Source organism: Sciurus vulgaris, assembly GCF_902686455.1.
Source record: "Sciurus vulgaris genome assembly, chromosome: 6".
NCBI classification, from domain to species: Eukaryota; Metazoa; Chordata; class Mammalia; order Rodentia; family Sciuridae; genus Sciurus; species Sciurus vulgaris.
Genome location: NC_136466.1, coordinates 157,736,991 through 157,760,666, shown reverse-complemented (window position 1 = coordinate 157,760,666; position 23,676 = coordinate 157,736,991).

Below are 23,676 nucleotides of genomic sequence, written 5' to 3'. Positions count from 1 at the left end.
TAAATGGTCTTGTTTTAAAATATTGAAATTTACATATGTGATAGAAATATTATTTGCAACCACGAAATATGCAATAAAGAATTTTAGATGTAAACTTAAATGTGTTAAGTAAGCAAAAGCCAGAAGATCTAAACCCTTGTTAACAACTTTTAGAGTCTCTGTTGGAGGCATATGTATGATGCATATATTTCCTTTCAGTTGGCTCTCTGATTTTAGTCTATTAGAATGTTTAAAATTATGCTCATGAATCTTTAGTTCTATCAGGATAGAGGAACTTGAGTACTTTTAAATGCTACAAGGAGGCAGTAAAGAGGAATCCATGGAAGATCTAGAGGAGATGAAGAGAACATGGAAAAGGGCAATGGGTGGACCAAGGCCCTGGAGGAGGGAAGGGAGGTCAGGAGGCAACACAGGGGAAATGGAAACTAGCATGGAATGCAAAGGGTGCCTTTTGCTCAGCTGCTGGTGGGAAGGGAATGAGAATAGATGTGGATGTGACTGAGTTTGATGGCGATGGTGGAGCAGGTGGTGGTTACTGCTTAGTTGAGACAATGAAAACTCTCAATCTTTTTGCTGAAGGAAGAAGGTTTTTTTTTTTTTTTCAGGGTTGTTGAAGGAGTCAGGAGTGGGGTCATTGGCATGCACCATGTTAAGATTTTGAATTGCTTCCTTTGGGATGGGAGAGGAATTGGCAGGTATTGGACTTCTGCCTTGACAATGACAACTACTTTTTATTCAATTTTGCTTGTAGGAAAGAATCCTGCTGATTTGCAATTCTTTTTTCCAAATTGCTGATCTGTAAGCCTGCTTACAGAAGTCGATTCTCTCAGGATTTAGAGAACGTCACTGTTTTCACCTTCTTCTTTGTGTTACAACAGTGAGAAGAATATCCAGGGTCTAGTTTGTGTCTGGTGTGTATTCTGCGCTGTGACTTAACCCAGATCCTTCTGTGAGGCTCTCTGATTCCAGGGCCCTTGGGGCTCTGCATTCATCTGTTTGAAAGCAAGAAGTGTGGAACCCTGGAGCTATGAAATGAAGCAGAAGGAGGCTGACAGGCCCGTAGGCAGAGCCCAAGCGAACACTTGGTATCTCTGAGAGCTGGCTGGTGCATTTCTGTCTTTTACGAGCTTGTTAATATGCTTTAAAAAAAATGAATGGCGTTGAATTAATGCTTATGCCTGTAATCCCAACAGTGGAGGCTGAGGCAGGAGGATTGCAAGTTCAAAGCCAGCCTCAGCAAAAGCAAGGCCCTAAGCAACTAAGTGAGACCCTGTCTCTAAATAAAATATAAAATGGGGCTGGGGATGTGGATCAGGGGTTGAGTGTCCCTGAGTTCAAAACCTGGTACTTCCCTCCCTGCCCCCAAAAGATGGTGGTTTCCATCAATTGCTTTAATATTTAAATTGTCTAATATTTAAACGTCTAACAGACTATGTCATTTGCTTCCGCCCCTTAGGCTCTGAAACATAATCATGCAACATCCTTGCCCTCTGTTCTTTTTTTTGAGTCTTTGATTTCTTTTATTGTTTTTCAAATTTGTTCTAATTAGTTATACACCACAGTAGAATTCTCTTTGACACACATTGTACATAAATGGAGCATAACTTATCATTATTCTGGTTGCGCATGTTGTAGAATCACACTGGTCATGTTATCATACATGTACATAGGATTATAATGTCTGATTCTCTCTACTATCCTTCCTACCACCACACCCCTTCCCTCCCTTCACTCCACTCTGTCTATTCTTCCCTAGAACCCTGCCTTACTGTGAATTAGTTTCTAAATATCAGAGAAAAATTCAACCTTTGTTGTTTTGGGATTGGCTTATTTCACTTAGCATGATATTCTCCAGCTCCATCTGTTTACCTGCAAAAGCCATAATTTCGTTCTTCTTTAAGGCTGAGTAATATTCCATTGTGATATATACCACATTTTCTTTATCCACTCATCTGTTGAAGGGCATCTGGGTTGGTTCCATAGTTTGGCTATTATGAATTGAACTGCTATAAACATTGATGTGGTTGCATCACTGTAGTATGTTGATTTTAAATCCTTTGGCTATAAACTGAGGAGTGGGATAGCTGGGTCAAATGGTGTGGTTCCATTCCATTTTTTTCTATTCCTCTTTCTTGTGAACTATGCTGTATGCTGATGACTCAACCTAATGTCACAAATAATAAAGTACTAACAGCATGGTTTCTTCATCACTCTGGGACTCATAGACAAAATCCCTTTTTCCTACAGCTTGCCCAGGACCTTTCTGGGCCCTTCAGGAGGATGGTCTAGACTCCACTTCAATGGGCCAGAGAGATTGTTGTGGTTTGGATCTTTAATGTCCACTTAAAAACTAATGTTTTGAAAACATGTTCCCCAATACAGCAAGGTTTGGAGGTGGGGCTTTGGGAGATGATTGGACGATGAGAGCTCTCACCTCACCAGAGGATTAACCCATCAATGGGTCGATCATTTGAACGGACCCCTGTGTGGTGACTGCAGGCATGTGGAGCACAACTGGGGGAAGTGTGTCACTGGGGGCATGTCTTGGACCATGACTGTCCCCAGTCAATTCTCTCTCTGCTTCCTGGTGTGATTTGAGCTGAGCATCTTTCCTCTACCCTGCCCTTCCACCAAGATATTCTGCCTCACCTCAGGCCCAGCTGACCACGGACTGAGCCTCTGAAGTCGTGAGCTCAAGATAAACTCTTCCTCCTCTAAGTTGCTCCTGTCAGGTGTTTAGAAAAGCTGACTCACACAGGGTCCTTCTCCAGGGCCCCCAGCTTCTAATTCCTGTGGTTTTCTCTGAATCTCTCTCCTCTGTCTTTCTTCTTGCCTGAGCAAACGTAGGACTATTACTTCCACTGTTGTTGGGCCCAACACGCAAAAACCGAAGAAGGCGGTTTGTCCCTGTTCATTCATGATCTGGTTTGACTGTTCTTATCAGACGGTACTTTTTATTTGTTTTTTCATTGGCTTCTTGACACGAGAATGGAAAGCCTATGAAGATGAAGACTTGATCTTATGCTTTTCTGCTTTATTTTCAGCACTTCAGACAGAGTCTTGCATATAGGTGGTGCTCAATAAATGCTTGTTGAGAAAAATAATGTGAATAAATGAGTGAAGTTGACCTTCTTGGTATTCTGAGTTCTTTCTTTCTTGAGTCGGGGGAAGAGCTACGGGACCAGAGATCCCCTCCCCAAACTGGCTAATATCTCACAATGTTGTACCATTATATATATATGTGCAGGTGAAAACTACAATAAATTTGTACATGGACTATGAGAATGGTGTTGGTGTTTCCCTAAAGAGCGCAGTCTACCCAGTGCCTTCCTGGTAAGGTAGACAAATTTTGTTTCCTGCTGTGCGTGTCAGAGGGAAGCTCGCCGTTTGGAATGCAGCATGACCATTTGTCCTGGGACAGCTCCTGGAGATCTTCCGCTTCAGTCATGTTCATGGGTTCTACCCAAAGGCACTGCAAAGGCCCTGTTTACATTCTTCTTGGAAACTCTTGAGACGGTTGGTTGCAAAACCACTGTGGAATGCAATAAAACATAAAAATGGAGACACTAGTGGGAAATGGACCTGAGTTTCAGAGTGTGTTTTTTTTTTTTCTGTCCCAAAATACAAGCATAGAGAGATTGATTTTTACAGAAATAACTTTTTTTTCTAAACAGCTTTGTTCTAAATAGTACTGTAGGTCCTGTCCCCTCCCCCAATCTGAAACTAGTATTAAAGAACATAAATATTTTGAAAAGATTTACTGACTCACCAGTATACCAGCTGAGATAGAAGATATCCAGTGCTCGCACTGGGGAAAACCAGTATGAATCCACAAGGTCAGGGCTGGCGGTACAGACCTCTTGGGTTGCAGAGAGGAGAGATGTGGAGTTCTTTCAGAGAGTAAGCAGAGCTGACTCATAGATGACAGACACTAGCAAGGCTAACATTTAAAATCAAACGCTTCTTCCTGATAGTAAATGGTTGCTCCTTGCATTGGGAATCCATACCTTTGCTGTCATTTAAACATACTTGGCAGGAACAGACCCATCTTTACCTATGGGTCATAAATTAGATATTGGGGATTTTTTTTTTAACAGAATCACTATATTTATTCAAAAATATAAAGTATTATTAGAATATAAAATATTCCATAGTAAGAGAGATGATTTGCTGTGAAAATTCAGAAAAGAAAGAAAACCAAATAGTAAAGATGAAAAGTAAAGGCATAATATTTAAGAAAAAATCTTAAAATGAGTGACATATTCACTTGAAGAGTTAGTTGAGGTTTGCCCCAATTTAATTGGTCATCTTTAAACTCTTCATGAGGAAGAATTTTACTGCCCTAAAAGGAATCTTGAAACTTCTATCAGAGTAAACTACAGAGGTGAGAGACCAAGACTTAAATTTTTAAAGTCTCTCTCTCTCACATTTCAACCTTTAAAAATTTTTTTTTATTTTTACAGAATGCATTTTGATTCATTACACAAATGGGGTACGACTTTTCACTTCTCTGGTTGTACACGCTGTACATTCACACCACTCGTGTACTCACACACGTGCATAGGGTCATGATGTCTGTCTCAGTCCACCATCTTTCCTTCCCCTGCCCCCTCCCCTCCACACAATCCGAAACTCCTCCATTCTTCCCTTACCGCCCCCTGCCCCTGTTATGTGGGGATTTTCATGTGGGTTATCTTTGCAGATTCTGGATGAAGACCTATTTCTAAGAATTCTACTTTCCACGTATTTTGGACTGTAGTCAAGCTCCCCATTCTGCTAACTCCCAGTTCAGATGTTTCTCATTTTATGCAGAATTGCTTGCTTGAAAATGCAGCTAAACTAGATCATCTTTTAAATGCACTGAAAGCACTGGCTGTAATAAATCAAGAAAGATGATATCTTCTCCAAACCAAATCACTCCCTCTAATGTAGCTGACTTTTAAATTTGAATTCCCTGAGGTTTGGCTTAAAGCTTGGCTCTGGGCCAAGCTGCCATTAGGAGATTGTGTGGGTGACTCTAATACACTTTGTGTAATTGCCCCCAGGCTTGTAAATGGCCCCAACAAAAGGGCAAGACACATTTTTATATGATTTTGCAGACACAAAAAAGATACCATATGGAAATTTTGTTATAATATATAGTTTATATTAGTTGTTGCTGCTTATGTGCATATAAGAAAAGAAAGAATATAGGTATAATTCAATTGAAGGTTGGAAACTATATTTTTATCCCGTTGGTATTTATCCTGTTGTAGAGAAAACTTAAAGAAGGGATTGTGTGGTCATATGACCACATGAATCAAGGCACTTGGACTATATGTGCATAATATACTTGAAGACCACTTTTCTCGTCCATTTTCCACATTTGCTGCCAAATGGAGCAATTTATCAAGTAGACATGTTCAGAGCTGATAGGAGGGATATATTACAGGGCCTCTGTGTTTTTATTCCTGCTTTGGTTTTGAGGCTCATAAAAGAATGCAGACTGGTCCAAAAATTTCAGCTCACTGTGGATGCAGAGTTGCCAGTACTCCTGTTGGTACTCGGGGGCACCTCCTATTCTCCTGGGACTTGGAAAAAAGATTTCCCACTGAGAGTTAAACTTGGAAACCAGCTTGTACGGGCTTAGACTAGTACACAAAGGATTCTTAAAATAGACACGATGGTTTTTCAGACCCTTTGACCCAATGAAGACAATCTTTTATTAGCAGCATTACTACCGTCATTCTGAATGGAGGTTGAACACGCTTGGAAGCTTGGATAAAAGAAGAAGCATAAGGCAAACATGGTGTTAACCATCTAAGCACTGTCTGGGATAGCAAGTTCAGCCAAGCGACCTCACAAGCTAAGGCCCCAAGTCATGCCGCCCTTCCTATTCTTGAGATTGAAGCCCACTAACAGTACTTTTCCAGTTAATCTAGTTAATCTCATTCCCTCTATTCTGATTCTAAATTCACTTGACCACATGCTCAACACAGTTTTTCTTCTGTTACAGGTATGCATTTTTCTTGATTTAGTGTGTCCATGGATCTTATGTATGACAGTGCATGTATATTTATCTTACAACTTTGGTTATTATACATTTGCTCCTGAAAGACAACAGTCCCTGAATCAAGCATAAAAAATACCCGTTTCCTTTTTTCGGTCCACAAGTATTCACAAGTATTCACAAGGCACCCACTACTGTCTAAAGCCATTCTGTCAGGCCTCTTGGAAGAGGACAGAGGATGCCTCCCTGGCTCAGGGCCCATTTCTCCTTAGAAGTATCTTCAAGCTCTTTTCTTTGCTCTCTCCTGACTAGCATCTTTCCCACTGTTTGATGTGGCACTGTTGTTAAATGTCACATTCAACCTTTGCAAAGCTTTGATAATTTTTGCTAACTTCCTGGGTGGCAAAATGAAGGAGAAAACTGAGTTTTACTTTGCAAATAAAGTTTAACCATCTCTGAACACCTCACTTCACTCTCACTCCAGGGTGAGAGATGGCTCCTGGATTTGGGAGAGTCTTCTCAGCACACAGCAGCCTCTTTACCAAGAGTGGGTTATGAGATCTTGAGACCATTTTGGAGCTGGATGGAGCTTGAGAGATCATAGTACTCCTGTTTCTAAAAGGAAACTGAGGTCCAAAAGAGTTAAGTTACTTGGCCCCCAAAGTATGATCTAATTTAATTTTCTTTCTGTGATTTGGGGCTAGTTTTCAACTGTTATTAGCAATGACTGAAGCAGAAAATGTGCTATAGAACATGCCAAACTGGGCTAGTTCTGACGAATGCTACAAATCAATATGGCAGCCACCTTAGAATTTTCTGAAATTAAATATTGGAACCCTTTAAATGCAAGGTAACATGATGAATTATTTCAGTCTAAATTGTTTTATATATATATATATATATATATATATATTTTTTTTTTTTTTTTTTTTTTTTTTTTTTTTTGCAGTGCTGGGGATGGAACCCAGGGCCTTGTGTTTGCAAGGCAAGCACTCTTCCGACTGAGCTATCTCCTCAGCCCTGACAGCCACCTTAGAAGGCAGGCAAGAGGTATTGCTTCTCTTGTTCCTGTGACCCTACATATTTCATAAAACCAGTTGCAAACTAGGCATGACCAAGAACTCTAAAGGATAAGTGTGGGCTGGCTTCTCCGGTGGCTCATGGGACAGCCAGTCTTCGGTCTGAGGCTCTCGTGTCCCCTTGCAGGGGGCGCTGAGCCCCATGCCTTTCTTCCAACCGATGAACTATGGCAAAACCAAACCATGGTCAAGGTGTGAGGGAAGTCGCTTGCAGGATTCCGTTATAGAAGATTGGGACTTCTTTGTGACTGATAGTGTCTTTGTTGCCTTCTTGACTTGAACATTTGGATGATGAAGAACATTTGAACATTTGTCATGACAAAGAAGACAATGTGACAAGGAATGTGACAATGTGACAACAGTAGCTAGGAATCGAGATGCTAAGTTCAACCACCCAGGAAGAAGTGAATCTTGAAAACAATTGTGTGGGCTTGTAATTTAACTGTGAGATGTCTACAGTGCCCCACACACCTTGATTGCAGCCTGTGAGACACTGCAGTTGAGGAGGGAATTAAACCATGCCTACATCCCTGACCCACATAGGTCTTAGGGTACTAAGTATGTGTTCATTAGGGCTGACAAATTTGGGGGAAATTAATTATGCAGCAGTAGATAGCTCAAGCAATAGAAAAGGGGGTAAGATAAGTTTATAAGCATAAATTTTAATGTTAATGCATTGTTAGCAACACTAATTTTTGCATGAAGCCTGACCTTAATTTGGCAATTTCAAAATGAAATATATTTTGAATGAGAGCATATTCAGATAAGAACATATGCAAGTCTTCTGCTCCTTTTAAGTCTACAGGGACAGGGAAGCAGCATTTGTGGCTTATATAAAATTTGAATTGCACCAGACTTTTCTGATTTGAAGTGTGGAGGGAAGACAAAATGATACTTACCAGTATATTATTAATACACAAATCATAATAGCCATGATTTATTGAGCACCTGATACGTGCTAGGTAATGTGCTAGATGATGATGAATCATATTTCAAGGAATTCCTTACCCTAAGATACAGGTTGACAGATGATCTGTTTTAAGTGAGAAAAAGAATATTTTGGCAAGTTTACCAGTTCAGATATGTGGCAGCAGTGACATGGGAGCCTGGCATGTCTTGCTGGGATGCCCACGTTCATGGTTTTCAAGCTTGAAAAGTTATCTGAAGTATATGCATTTCTATCCTCCACTTTGTTCAACCAATGGTGACAGATCATTATAAATCGTTACCTTTGTTTTGCAAAACAATGAAAATAACAACTCCAATCCTCAAAACCCCCAAAACTTCCAGACTCTAAAAGCTACTCTTTTTCTAAGGGTATGTTTGCAATTAATCATATTCTGATTTGTGATTCCTAAATGCTTATCCTGTATGTTAGTTATTTTATGATTTGGCTTTTTTATGTCACACATTTTTGTTATATTCACATACAAGTAAGTTCTCTGGGTAGGAATATGCTTTGAGGTCTGTCACTGAACTTTTCCAATAATAAGCTTTGAATCTTTTTAAATGAATTTTACTAACCCCAGAATAAAAAGTGATAAACCGAGAGATCGCTGCTTTGTAGGAAATTATCGGCTTTGCACAAGGGGCCGAGGTGGCGGGCAGGGTGGGAGAGGTGGTCAAAAAAGTACCACAGCTCAGGTTGTGCAGAGGACCAAAAGTTACTCCATGATCAGCCCTAGGAATTCTCTCAGGTGCAGCTGTGCTCCTAGGTCATTCCTGAGAACCTTTGTGGGTAAATTAAGGTGACTAACCACCTCAGTGTGCCTGGGACTGACTGGTTTCCCTTTACAGGGGTCCTTCTGTGCTAAAACTAGGACAGTCCCAGGCACACCGGGTGAGTTGGTCGTCCTAGCCCGCATGTGCATTTGATAGGAGGGCTGCCCGCATGTGCATTTGATAGGAGGGCTGCCATTATTTCTGTTTGTATGTGCTTTGCTTTCAATGTGATTTCGAACCCAGCTAAACAACTAACCAACCCACTTCAGCTATCTTAAAGGCTATTAGTTCATAGGTGCTATATGTTTCCTATCCTAAGTATTGCCTGGATTTAAGCGACTATTTTTAATTTGGAAGATGCAGTGGTATTTTGGGGGTCATTATCATCAGTATTTATCTGTGATGTGCAGACAGAGCCCCGGGGTCTGTTCCATGTTATAGACCTCCTTTGAAGTTCTGGAGAGATTTGCCCACTGAGCAGCCATAGAGGATGCTGTGAGGAATAAAAGAAGGTTATTAGCATGCACTCCGGGTCCGAGAGAGCTGTATCAAAAGCTCACACACCAGGCTATTTAATTTGTTGGCCTGCTCAGTAGAAAGAGACCTGCTGGGCAGGGTGGGATTGAAGAATCAGATGGAGAGAAATATAAATGAGTATAATTCACACTATTATTTCTTGGCTTTACTCACATGTGGATGAAAAATTTTCCTACTCTGAGCTGGCATACATCTCTTGCCACTTTCTGAGCTAGTACCTGGCAGCTGAAAGTTGATGGAGAAAATAAATCACACAATTGAGTGAACTGGGGTTTTTTTTTCCCTTTGCTTTCAAGTTATTTTAAATTTCCATTTTGGCACTTCCAGGTAAGTTGGATTGAGTTTCTATAGTGTGTGTTCTTTGCATTCCCCAAGGTTGTTCTTCTCAAACCTTCCTCTTGTCCCTAAACCACCCATATCCTCTCTTGCTCCAGATGACCTTGCCTCATACTTCATGGAGACACAAATATGTCACCAAACTACCTTGACCTTTACCACATGTGCCTCTCCTGCCCCATTATGAGGGGAGATCTCTTCTCTTCCTCTGTGACCTCTCATCCTGTGTGTGTTCCACTCACCTCCTTGTTCTGTGTGGGCAGCTTCCAAGATGGCCTCTATGATCCCCACAGCCTGGTATCTCTGTCCATGTGCAGTCTTCTCACTTAGTGTGAACTCGACCTAGTAACTTGCTTGTAAAGACTTGAATATGGCTGAAGTGATGGGCTGTCACATCCAAGGTTAAAAACTTCTGTCTTGCTTGTCCTTTGTCGTACTTGCTGGCCTTGGTGAAGCACCCGCCATGTTGGGAGCTGCCTTGTGGAGAGGCTCCCATTGTAAGGAACTGAGGGCAGCCTCAGCGTAAATATGTGCAGAAGCGCAACTTGCTTTATATTTCTAGAATGCTGCTGTCCAATAAAAGTATGTTGGGAGCCACAAATATGAACCATATGTCATATAAAATTTTCTAACAGCTACATAAAAAGTGAAAAGAAACCGGTAAAATTAACTTTAATAATATGTTTTATTTAGTCAATACTTCAAAAAGATGTTGTTTAAACATTTAATCAATATACAGCATGATTAAAGAAATATTTTAGACATATGTTTTTGGACAGAATATTTGAAATCTAGTGTTTGTATTACAGATACAAAACATCTCCTTTCAGATTAGACACCCAATGGCTGCATGTGGCTAATGGCTACCCTAGGGACAGCTCAGCTTAACAAAGAAACTCAGTTTGCTCAAAAAATACATTTTTCTTCAAATAATTATTTTAATTCTTATTTTAAAAAGAGTGTCTTTTGGGGTAATTTCCTCACCATTAAACTTCATTTTTATGACCTATGTGAGTGCAATCCTACTGTGAAGGTGATGTGCAGCACGGCATAGAGAGAGGGAAGAAGGCAGCCACAGCCCCACATTGCTCAGATGGCTGATGTCCCTGTAGGGTCTCACACTGGGGTCTGTGGGCTTCACTGTGCGTGCCGCTCCTCCATGCTTGCTCTTGTCCTCAGGTCTGCCTGCTCTTGCTTCTGGGAGGTCTGCTGTCTCCCCTCCCATGCTCCCTGGCCTTGCTGATTCCTCTGAGACTTGAAGAAGTTTCCACTGGACTCTGCTATGATTTGAATGGCCCCTCCAAGACTCAGGTTGACATTTAATTACCATTATAACAGTGTTGAAAGGTGGGGCATTTGAGAGGTGACTAGGTCCTGGGGGCTCCACTCTAATGAGTGGATTTAGACTGTTATGTCAGGAGTGTGTGAGTTATAAAAGAAGGAAGTTTGTCTCCTCACTCTCTTTTCCTCTCTCTTCTCCTGTCTCCCTCCTTCCTTCTCTCTCTGTGATACCTTCTGCCCTGATCTGATGCAGAAAAATTTCCCTGCCAGATGCAGATCTTGGAAGCCACAAGCTCCAGAATTCAAATAAACTTCTATTATTTCTAACTTACTCAGTGTATGTTATTTTGTTATAGCAGCAGAAAACAGACTAAGATAGACCCTCAGCTTTGGACCAGGCACCCTGTTCCTCTTCCATAGGGTCTCTTCTTCCCACACTTTGTCGACTCTTTTCAGGCATGCTCATTCCACATTTCAGTTATTCTCCTGCCCTGGGCCCATGAGGAATGTTCTGGGTCCTCTCCATGCCTTATAGGAAATGAGGTAGCCTAGGGTGGAATGGGGAGGACATCTCCTGGTCCTTCCAGCTTTTGCCCCTGTCTCCTTCCTGTCCCTCTGTGGATGCTGTCTGTGGGGTGGGGTGCTCTGAGGAGCTGCTCCCCTTAGCATTCCGAAGGGCCCTACTTCCTTGCCTTGGCCTTTGCACCACTGGAACTTTCTGTGTACCCTCGTCCCATTGACCACACTCTCTTTTTCTGCCTGTTTGCGTAGCCATAAACTATGTCTGATTTTTCTTTTCTTATCAGGCTCTTAACTATAGTAAGACCCAACTAAAACCCACAAAGAGGGGTGGGCAGTGTTAATTCTGCACGATCCCTTATTCCACGGTTAACTGCAATAAGCTTTGCTCTATTGTTGTTCAGCTGGTTTCATTTTCCCCTCAAAGCCCTTCTCGTCTGGAGCAATACCTTTTCCTTAACTGTCGCCAAGCTTCTGCTAGGCCAAAATCATGTTGACATCAGAACGCCACAGAAGCTGTAAGTGAAAGAGAAAAATCCTTTCAAGCTTCAGTTGGCCTCTTATTCTAGTCTGGGCCTACCCTCCTGATGAGGGTTACTGATCGGGTGGGAGAAGAGAAAAATACCTCATTAAAAATATGTAAACGGTTCCTCTCTGCTCCCCTCTTGACTCCGTTCAGCCTCTACCCTTTTGCGTGATTATTAAAATCACCTTCCTGCACACAGCCTGTGGCACACATGGCCGCTCTCTACAATGACAAGCCTTCGCTTCTGCCCTAGACCCCAGGTCTTGTTGGGAGCAGTGTGCCCAAGCACATGTTCTCATCTCCTTTGCAGATAGGTGAGACTAATGAGCTGCAAATACAAATCTGGGAAAACTGTTTTAAAAAAAATGATTACCCAGCTGCTGGCTGCCATTGGGCCTTTCCATGCTTTTCCATTTGTTTCTGAGTGCAACATAGAAAGCGATGCTGGAGCTGGCAGCTGTCATGTGACCATGAAGCATCCTTCAGGACTGGAGCCCTGTGCTAAAAATAAGGTGTCCGAAGTGGAGAGAGTGCGCTCTCCATGTCCAGCTAAAGCCTAGAGAGCCCAGGTTCATTAGTAGAAACCCTGGAATATCAACTTCTGGATCTCATGTTGCATGGGCAAAATGCACTGCTGCCTGGTGGAAGTCATGTTTCCATTTTTAGCAGCCAAATCATCATCACAGACATTCATACGTTGATTTCACTTTCTTAACTGTTTATAACCACAATAACTTGGACTCTCCTCCTATCACTTCTTTGAAATTACTTTGGTTAATTAAAAAAAAAAAAAAAAGAAACAACTATCAACAGCCCATTGCCAAATTCAGTAATGATTTGGGCCTTACGCGCTCACCAGCGTCTCCCAGGTTCAGCTCTGCTCCATTCCTGAAACCCTCTTCCGGATCCTCCCGCTCTTCTTTCTTCCTTGGCTGACTCTCGCTTCCCTGCCCCACACCTCACTTGTGATGTTCCCGTGGGCTTGTTGTGGTTTAGTATGGGGTGTCCCCCCAGAAGTCATCTGTTAGACAAGGCAAGCATGTTTAGAGGAGAAACAATCGGGTTATGACAACCTTAATCTGACCAACGCGGCGATGCACTTGAAAGGATTAGCTGGGTGGTAACTGCAGGCAGGTAGGGTGTGGCTGGAGGAGGTGGGTGCTTGGAGTGTGCCTTCTGTTCTGGGTGAGGATGGGTCTCCCTGCTTCCTGATTGTCTCATCCTGAGCTGCTTTCCTCCTCCACACCCTTCCACCGTGACCTTCTGCCTTACCTATGGAGTCAACCGTCCATGGACTGCGACCTCTGAAACAGTGAGCCCCAAATAAACATTAAAAAAATATTTATATGTAAATAAAATAGAGGTATTTTAGTTGTAGGTGGACACAATACCTTTATTTTATTTCTATGTGGTGCTGAGGATGGAACCCAGGGTCTCCCATCATGCTCGGCGAGTGCTCTACCACTGAGCCACAACCCCGGCCCCCAAATAAACTTTTCCTTCTCTAAATTTGTTTCTTGTCAGGTCTTTTGGTTGTAACAACAAAAAAGCCAACGAAAACAGGACTCTTGGAGCCTCTTGTCTTCTTCCTCTGTGTTGTTCCTTCAGGAGAGTGCAGCCATTTTCATGAATTTAAAGCAATCTTTACACTAATGATGCTTAACATTTTGTCTTTTGCTTACAACCTTTCTTTAGGTTCCAGACCTCACCTTCATTGCTGAGCATCTGACATTTCCTCTTGGAGTCACACAGACCAAACTCAGCGTGGACAGCGGCAACACAGGGCATCAGCCCATGATCCACTCCTCCAGCTGCCTCTTGCCCTCCAGCCACCCTGCGTGCTATGGCCGAAGCGGCCTGTCTTCTCTCCATGGAGGGAACAAGTCTCCCTGTTGCTCAGAGCCTGTCATTTTCTCTCACTTGGAGTGAAATTGGAATGCTGTGTGTGTGGCAAGGCCCTGCATCTCTAGACTGAGAGGGTCCCTCCTCCTGGGACCTGACCTCACCTCTCCCGCCCTCACCTCTTCCTTTTATTTGTAGTGCCTTGTTCTGCAGGGACTCCACACACAGCCTTCCTTCTGCCTGGACAGAGCTCCTTCCCAGGCACTAGCAGGAGGAGGAGGTACCTCCCTCTCCGTGGGCCTCCACAGCTGCCTCTGCTTGGCTCCCTTAGTCCTCACTGGAGTGTGTAGTCATTTCATTTCCTGACTACTTGTTTCTTTTCTTGTTTCCCTAGAAAAATTTAAACTCCAAGAAACGGAGGGCTTTTGTCTGCTTTCCTACCCATAAATTGTGTGAAGTGCTGATAGGTATGTGCGTAAGGAGCGTTGGCTCTGGCTCTGTCTAAGCAGATTCTGCCCTTCATCCTCAATTCCCTTTGTCATTGAGAGAAATATAATGGAAACCAGAAATCTACAGATAATACCAAAATCTAATTCCTCAAGGACAGTAGTTATTATTTTTATAAAAATTATGCAAGCTGGGCACGGTGGCACATACCTGTAACCAAGTCACTTGGGAGGCTGAGGCGGGAGGATTGTAAGTTTGAGGCCAGTCTTGGCAACTTATGAGACCCTGTCTTCAAAACAGAAACAAGGTCTAGGGTGTTGCTCAGTGGTCAAGTACACCTGGGTGTAGATCCCCAGTACCACAACCCCCCCACCCCAAATATACAAGCTCACTCTAATAATTTATGTCAAACATAAATATGTAGAAGAATGTAAAAATAGCTCCAAAACTGACTACTCAGAATACACAATTATTAGCACTGGCTACTATCATTTTGACATCTAGTATGAACACAAAAGTGAAAACATGTTTAATTACAGAAAATAGTATTATGTTCTATATGACTTATCACAAATTAGTAATTTAACAAAACATTTCAAAAGAAAGAAAAGTGAAGGGATTGCTGAACTTAATAATTCTTCACTTTTTTTTTTAAAGTTACCTTTAAAGTTAAGAAAAAATATTTTGGGGGGGAGAGTTGATAACTTTAGCAAGTTGAAGTTATTGTTTTTTCAAACCCAATCTTCAAATTTTAGGAAGATTTAATGGACTCTCCCGTATTCTTTCACTTCTCTCTCATCTCTTGAGTTTTGATGGTTATGTGGTTATTGTTATATGGCAATGGTATAATGTTCCCAAGTTGTTTAAATTTCACACTTAATGCTCATTCTGAATTCCCCCTCATCCTGTGTTATGACTTCCTCAATCCTCAACATTGAGAGAAAAACCTTTTTTTCTTATCAAAGAAAAATATGTATGGTAGAGGCTGTATTGCCTTCCTTTAGGGTCCCTGTTGGTGATTGTTTCTTTCTAGTTTAAACTTTTTCTTTGCTTTCACCATTTTATGGTTATGTGTTATAAGATTACATTTGTCAGATTTCTTTGGTTGTAGATTACAGAAAGCAAAAACTAGTTTAAGCCAAGTAAGGAATTTTATTTTCTTACCTAAGGGGTTTGCTACTTTCAGGCATGGCTGGATCCAGAAGTGCAAATGTTGTCAACACAACCCTGTCTCCCCATGCCTGAGCTCTGTGATGTCATTCTGTACTGGTTTCTGTACTCATGGTACCGCCGATATTGACAGGCAATCAAATTTCCATTGTCTTCATGGAAGACTAACAGACAACCCATACGCAGAGTGTATTTAATCTGTGAATCAAAATCTTTTCATTGCATTTCTCCTACTTTGAATATTTTGTATTCTAGTTCGATGCCCAGTCTAGTAAAAACCGATGAGTAAAAACACATGATCTTTCACCATGTCCTGTGACAGAAGAGCTGGCAGGAAGAGCTGGTACCTTTACCTGGGAAGCTGCATACACTCTTCATTTCTGCCTTGCCTGATGTGGGCAGCCCGACTCTGGGTGAAGTCATTCTCATGTTCATCTTTCCAAAGACCCGAGAGGTGTTTCTCATGATCTGAGTCTACCAGTACCTTTATGATCTGGGTAGGGGCATAAAGGCACTGCAGGCTTCACAGCAGAGCAGCATGTGAGTATGGAACCATTTGAAATCCTGAATGCAAAATAAGAAGGCCAGAGGACAGTGAGAAGTTGGTCTCGTCCAGCAGGAAGCTATTCTAGCCTGTTCTTCTCTGGGTCTCTAGCACACTCAGGGCACAGGACAGCAAATGTGTGATTATGTATTTAAGATCCGAATAACCAGGTCACGTGTAGAAAAGTCAGACATTGGAGTGAAAGTTAAAAAAAAAAAAAAAGTGCTATCTGAGTGGCCACCTACTTCATGAAAAGACTCAGTAAGTGTTCCTTTGTAGAAGCAGCTGATTTTCAATTAGCTTGTAATAACTACCTTAATAATTCTAGAGCGGTAATTTGAATCTCCTTACAAGTTCTCTAGGGTTTCCTTTTGTTAGTCTGTTCTGGGGGAATGAGTCACAAGTATTCATTACTGGGTGGGGATTCATTTTTTTTCTTTCTTTTTAAAAATACAATGATGAATGTGTTGCACTAATATTAAATAATTCTCAGTCATTTTTGGATAATTTAGAGATTATTAATAATTGGTGGGCAAAGAGAAGATGTTGTTCATTTGTCCAAGTACAAGGCAAAAGAAAATGAGCTTAAGGTGTTAAATTTCTGCTTCCAGTGAAGAACTGTTTAAAAATGAAACTAGAGAACATGTAATTACCACAATGGAATGATTATGGGACATCGAAAAACTGGTCATCCTAGGTGGTTAACTGCATGATTAAGAAACAATAATGGTGTGAATAACTTGAACCTTGCCCAGTGGTGATCTCCATTTGCATTTGGGTTCTGCAAAGCATAAATAGGTTAACTGAATACCAAAGAGCAATGAATTGCCTATGATTTGCGTCCTTGAATACGTGGCTAAGAATTCAAGGAATCAGAATGTAGTATTTATAACACTATATGGCCAAAATGCCATCTCAACTTCCTGTACTCTTGAGTGGAAAAAGGCAGAAAGGGCCATAGTCTTCACTTACGTAATTGATAACCACTAATTTTCTAACAATTTTCCAATGATTGCTTTCTATAAAAATGTAAAACTGGGCCAAAATCTTTAGCATATATTATTCACACTATAATTTTGGTTTATTTCTCCTAGACTTTTTTTCCAATGCATATTTTTTGGACCAATTGTACTCACACTGTACTTATAATTTACTCTGATTTTTTAAAACCCAGTGTTATAAATGTTACTTATGTTTGCAACAGCAAAAAATCTGAAAACAAAGTATATATGCAGCATACTCAGTAGACATATCCTATTCGCCAGGGTATTGGTGATGAAGGTGGTATCATTTATTCAGCCACTTCCATCTATCTGGTTTAAAATGTGTCTGTTTTATTGTTGTTACAAATGAGACAAATGTTACAATGTGTGTATTTTTAGGCACACAGATCTTTTTTCCCAGGAGCTTGTCTATTTTCTTAGGGGAAAATAGCTACCAGGGAAATTGTGGTTGAAAGTTTATAGACCTCTTTTCAATGATTCTCGAAGCAAATATTATTTGAGATCTATTTGTTTTCAAGTGACACAGATAGTAGTAAAGGGGGAAATTACTAGAAGTAAACTATCCTGCTTGCATAACAGCAGAAGAGAAAGTGCATCTTGGCGGCTGGAACCAGGGACTTAAGTGCCCTGGCGACTTTCTCTGACTCTTATTCTTTCCAAGGCTCAGTAGTCAGCCTCATTTCATTCCTTATCTGATGAGCACCCTCCTCCCCACTAGGGGAATACAACCTTCACTTCCAAGGTTCTTACCAGATGAAGGTTTTGGATTCAGTTTAAAAGTTCCTGGATAACTACTTTCATCTTGGCCTGACTTGGTTAAGGGCCTGCTGTGAACCAGTCTACACTGGCAAAGTGGGCAAGATCCTATAACAGATTACATCTCAAAGGTCACTGTCTTATAATTCTACTTCAAGAGGCTGCAGAGTCAGGCATGGTGGCACATGCCTGTAGTTTCAGTGTCTCAGGAGACCAAGACGAGAGGATCCCAAGTTGAAGGCCAGCCTCAGCAACTTAGTGAGGCTCTAAACAACTTAGCAAGACCCTGTCTCAAAATAAATAATAAACAGGGCTGGGAATGTGGCTCAGGCGTTATGTACCCTTGGGTTCAATCCCTGGTACAAAAAAAAAAAAAAAAAAAAAAAAAAAGAAAAAATAAATCAAGAGAACGCAGAACTTTGGTGACTAGGTACATTTGTTATATATGCCTATATATGATCGAATTACCTTGTCACTCACAATCTTACCAGCAGTATATAAAGGTGCTGGTTTTCCTTCACTGGAATTGACTATTGGAGTTTTACCTCTTAAATTTTTTTTCTCACTTCTGGTTCAAGAGTGTGGACTGAACACATGTAGTGCCTTCCTCACAACAACTCCATTGCAATGGCGCTAGATGATTATAGTGGGAACAGATCCATAGAAAACTCTGAAAGTGGGATAATGAGTCCTCATTTGGTTAGTGATATATTTCTGATATTTTCCGGAGTTCACAAGATGCACAGAGGATGTTAGAGTACAGAATATGCAAAGGTAAGATGAATCATGGAAGTTGAATTTGTCCTGATGGAAGCCCCAGAAAAATGTGTCCCACTCAGAGTTTACATTCGAAGCGAAACGGGAGAGGGAAGTTGCTGGGAGGTGAATTATTGAAGGATGTGGTGCCAGGTTCCTTCCACTATCCCTGCTCAGGACATTTCCACCCTTGTCACATGGACTGACAGCAGCAGTGTCAGCACAGGCCACCCGGGTAAAACTGAGATTTGCTCACCAAATAACTGGCAGGCTATATTTAGCTGGCACCACTGGGCGGGACTTGACCCCCAGGACTAACACCTGTCTCATTTGGACATGAAAGCTGTTTTAACTATCTAATGCTGAGTACAAAGAACCTAACAATTTAGTACTTAACCCAATTTGCTTTTGGTCCCTTCAGGATTACCAGTTCTTGAGGTTGGGGAGGGGGTTGGCGAGACCCCTCATTTAACTGCTATCTGTGGAAGCTCGGCTGAGTTGGAACATCCAAGATGACTTGCAGCACCTGTTGGGACCTCAACCTGAGGCATCTACAAGGTCTATGGGCTGGCTGGGTCTCTCTCTCTCCACAGTCTCTCTCATTATCCTATAACCTAACTCAAGATTCTTAGCAGCTGGATTCAGAAGGTAGAGAACCTGGGTGAGGGAAGACTGACTTTTCCTTTGGTGATGGTGAATTTCCTGTGTCATCTTGAGTGGGTTGTGGGATATTCAGATTCGGCCAAACATGATTCTGGGTGTATTTGTGTTTCTCAAATGAATCAGTAAAGTAAAACAAGTCGCCTTTGCTGTTGTGGGTGGGTCCCATCTGATTGGTTGAAGGCCTGAACAGAACAAAAAGTTGCATAAGAGGAAATTCCTGTTGCCTGACACAGGAGCTGGGTCATTGGTCTTTTCTGGACTCTGGACTCTAGGCTGAAACATGGGCTCTTCCTGGGTCTCCAGCTGTCTGCTTTTGGGCCAGAGCTTACACTAGGGGTTCTCCTGGTTCTTAGGCCTCAGACTTGAACTATGTGTTAGTCAGATTTCTGTCAAGGTGGCAAAATACCTGAGATAAGTGACTCATAAGGAGGAAAAACTTATTCTGGTTGACAGTTTCAGACTACCATCCCTAGGCCCTGTTGCTTTGGGCCTGTGGTGGTGCAATATTTTATGGTGCATGTGCCTGGTAAAGAAGGGTTCTTGGAAGACAGGGAGCAGAGGAAAAGAGAGGAAGGGCTGGATCCCAATATTTTTACCAAGGGCATGTGCCCAGTGGCCTGGCCTCCTTCCACCGGGCCCAGCTCCTAAAGGTTTATCCATGCCCTTCCCCACCAATAGCACCATGGACTGGGAACCAAGGACTCAAGACATGGGCCTTTGGGGTACACTCCACATCCAAAGAGAAGCAGGTGGAACCCTGTGTTGGCCCTGCTGGGTCTCCAGCTAGCTGTCGGAAGATCCTGCACTTGCCAGTATTGATGTACCCATCTTATTGATTCTGATTCTCCGGAGGAGGCTTACTAGATAGCATGCATACACAAGGACAGTGCAGATCTTTGGGGACCATTTTTGTAGATAGTCTACCACCAAGGAGGTGGGCACAGCTTCTGGAGACAGAAGGTTCTCCGTTGCTCCTTCTGGGTCGTGTGCACAGAGTGAGGGGTTAGTACTGCCATCAGGGAAGAGCACAGGTGGGGAAACAGAGCTCCTCAAAATCTTACAATTTCCAGGCTCTATTCCTAAATATGAACAGGTGACAAAGGATCTGAGACATTTAAGGAAAAATACCAGCATGAAAGAAAAAGCATCCAGATGACAATATGACGACTATTCCGGAGGAAAGAGAGAGAATCCAGTGAGCAGAGTAGAACTCTAAAATAATTATAATTCTTGTCCATATCAATTTCTTATTGCTTCTGGAACAAATTTCCAGGAACTTAAAGAACACAAATATATCACTGTGCAGCTATGGAGATCGGAAGACTGAAATGCTTCTCACGGGGTTAAAATGGAGGCGTTGGCAGAGTGGGCCTGGCTTCGTGGAAGTTCTCGGGGAGAATCCCTTTCCTTGCCTTTTCTAGCTTCCAGTGGCTTTTGGCATCCTTGGCTCATGGTCCCTCCCTCCATCTTCAACACTGCCCTGGCCTGCCGAGCGTTGCCCATGCTGCCATCTTTCTGGTTTCAAACCACTGAACTCCCTGTCCACTATTTAAGCCATCTCATGATTACACTGAGCCCATTCAGATAATTCACGATCATCCCCTTACCTTAACATAGGATAAACAGTAAGCTGAATGTCACCTGCAGCCAACAAAATCGTCTTGTAATTTAAAATATTCAGTTTCCAGGGATGAGGATGGGGACATCTTCGGTGGGTGTGGGTGGGAGGAAGCATCATTATTCTGTATATTACAGTTACAAGGGACTTTGTGTTTTCGTAGAAACACAATTCTATGAAAATAGAAATTAGACTGTTTTTCTTTGGTTCAGTAGCATTTATATGTTGGCAGAATCTCAAATGTATTAGGGGCTCAATGAACTTTTGTTTTTTGGGTGGTTGGAGGGGAGAGACAGAAGAGCAATATCTAGACCCCATAAAGTTTGCATGTCTTGGTGATATGAATAAATACTCTCAAATAAATATTCATATCACCAAGATATGCAGAAGTATCCCCCGGGACACCTTCTGAGGGACTGTGGAGCAGGATCTTTCTATCAGATGTTTGCTTACCACATGGTAAGATAAAGAGGGAAGACTATGGAAGATACCTTAGGGAATTTGAAGTGTGTGAATGGTATTAATGGGAAAGGAGGTGGAACATCTAGAACCTTAATTGGCATTATTTGTGGCCTGGGACAGAAATATCTCATTCAGATACCTAAGTTAACTAAAGTTGCTAAGGCTATAGAAGAGGATAGTCTCTCTACTTCATTGTAGGGTGAATGATGGCTTGTATAAAGGAAGCAAATTCAAGCCCCCCCCCCCCCCGAAAAAATGTGGGGTTTGGAAAGTCTGTTGTTTCCAAAGAAATTAACTGAAAAGGGTTTCCAGTTTGTTGCATGGTACAGGTAATAAGATAGATTCTCCATGGAAGGACTTTCCCTTCTCTGTATTTCTTCAACTTAAAAATAATTCTCACTCTTGGTATGAGGTGGATCTTTGTTAGTTTAAGATGCTGTGACTTCACAGTGGATGTCTGTTTTATTTCTTTTCAAAATTCCATGAGCCTAGGAATGAATTATTTTTACTTAATGTTCTTCATATACATGTAAACAAGATGTTCCACTGAATCCAAACAACCAGAGCTTTAAATTTTAAATAACTGTGAGAAAATTGAGTAGTAGAGATTCAAGGAAAAACACACGCACACTCTCTACCATGGTCCCTTGCTCCCAAAGCTAACTGTAATGATAAGTCATTAAAATGAGATTCTCTCAGGATCTGGGGCAGAAAACTGCATTTTAAAACCCACTAAGATATTCTTTCTTTGGTTCGGGATGGGCATTGACATGTGATGTCTTTGGAATTATCTCAAGAATAAAGCTTTGGTTTTGCGAGCAGGGAGTTTCAGTCTGTTTCTGTGGTGAATAATCCAGCCTGATATGGTCCATGGCCCTTTAACATTCTAGAGCACGGGAAATCTTTTAAGTCTGAAGGTAAATAAGTAGCAGCATTGTGTTACCTTTTTATTTTTTCAAATGTATTGTATTTCAGAATTTTAAGTCACATTTAGACTTACTAAATATTATAGGGAATAAGGCTTGAGGCCCTGCTTCAAAATGAATATGCACCTATCTCTTCATATTTTGTAATACAACTTATTTTGGAATAATTTTGGGTTTACAGAGAAGTTGCAAAGATAGTACAGAGTCCTTTCTATTCTTCACTCAGCTTTCCCTCATGGTATCATCTTACAGCACCTTAAATTTGTCAAAACTGAGTAACAACCATTGGTACACTATTAGTAACCAAACTCCAACCTACACATAGGTTTTGTGGGTTTTCCCCTAATTTCCTTTTCTTCTTCCAGGGTCCCATTCAGGGAACCCCATTGCATTTGTGTGTTTGTGTCTTTTTGCCTTCCTCTGGTCTTTGTTTCTTAGCCTTTTTTTATTTTTCAGAATCTTGACAGGTTTGAGAGTATTGGTCAGGAACTTAATAGACTATTTCTCAGTTCGGGTTTGTTTGATGTTTTTCTTATGATTAGGCTGGGTCGTGAGTTTTGGGGTGTTATTCATAAGACAGGTGACCTGAGGTCCACACTACTTACCACTTGCTGGGTTAACCGTCATCCCTGGGCCAATGCTATGCTTACTAGGTTTCTGCATTGTAAAGTTACTATATCCCCCCCTTTTTTAGGAGTGAGTCCTAAGTCTAACCCATACTCAAGGGAATGAGCAGGATTAAGCTCTACCTCTTCCTTATTTGGAATTCAAAATTGCATTTTGATAGAGCTGGCAATACGAGGATTCACCCTCAGGGGACCTATATTTTGTGTGTGTCAAGGAAGGAAATACGTGACAGCCTGGTGCAGACTCTTCCTTATTGCCCCTGTGCTGAATGAAGGGCACATGCCTGATGCCTTGTTGACTCTCTTGGGTCTTTTGTCTAAAACATCTGACAATATTGACCTGAGCAGGGTTATGGTGGAAGTAAGTGGGGGGATTTGCACATTCCTTTGAATGTATTTTCATCTTCAGGTGAAATGAAGCTGAGCTCTAAGTATGAACTACAATAAAGCCATTGATTTTAAAACTAAACTTGGGGTATGACCAACCCCATCTAGCTATCCATTTATGTGTCTCAGGTTTTAATTGTGCCTCCACGGACAAAATGGCCAGCTGACAAATAGGTTTCTATCTTTTTGCTCATCAATTCCTGGGGCAGGTGTAAGGGGTTGAATGGTGTTCTCCATTCTCCACAAACTCCAATGTTGGTTACGAGGGTTATGGTTCTGCAAGCCGAGCATCACCAGTGATTGATAGCCCACCACCAGATGGTGGGGCATAGGCATGGAACAATCTCTCACAGCCCTGAGGAAGAACCAACTCAGTCAGCACCTTGATTTGGGATTTCTAGCCTCTGTAACCATGCAAAGATGAATTTCTATTGTTTACGTCACACAGTTTGTGGTACTCTGTTAAGGCTTCGCTAGAAACTAGCA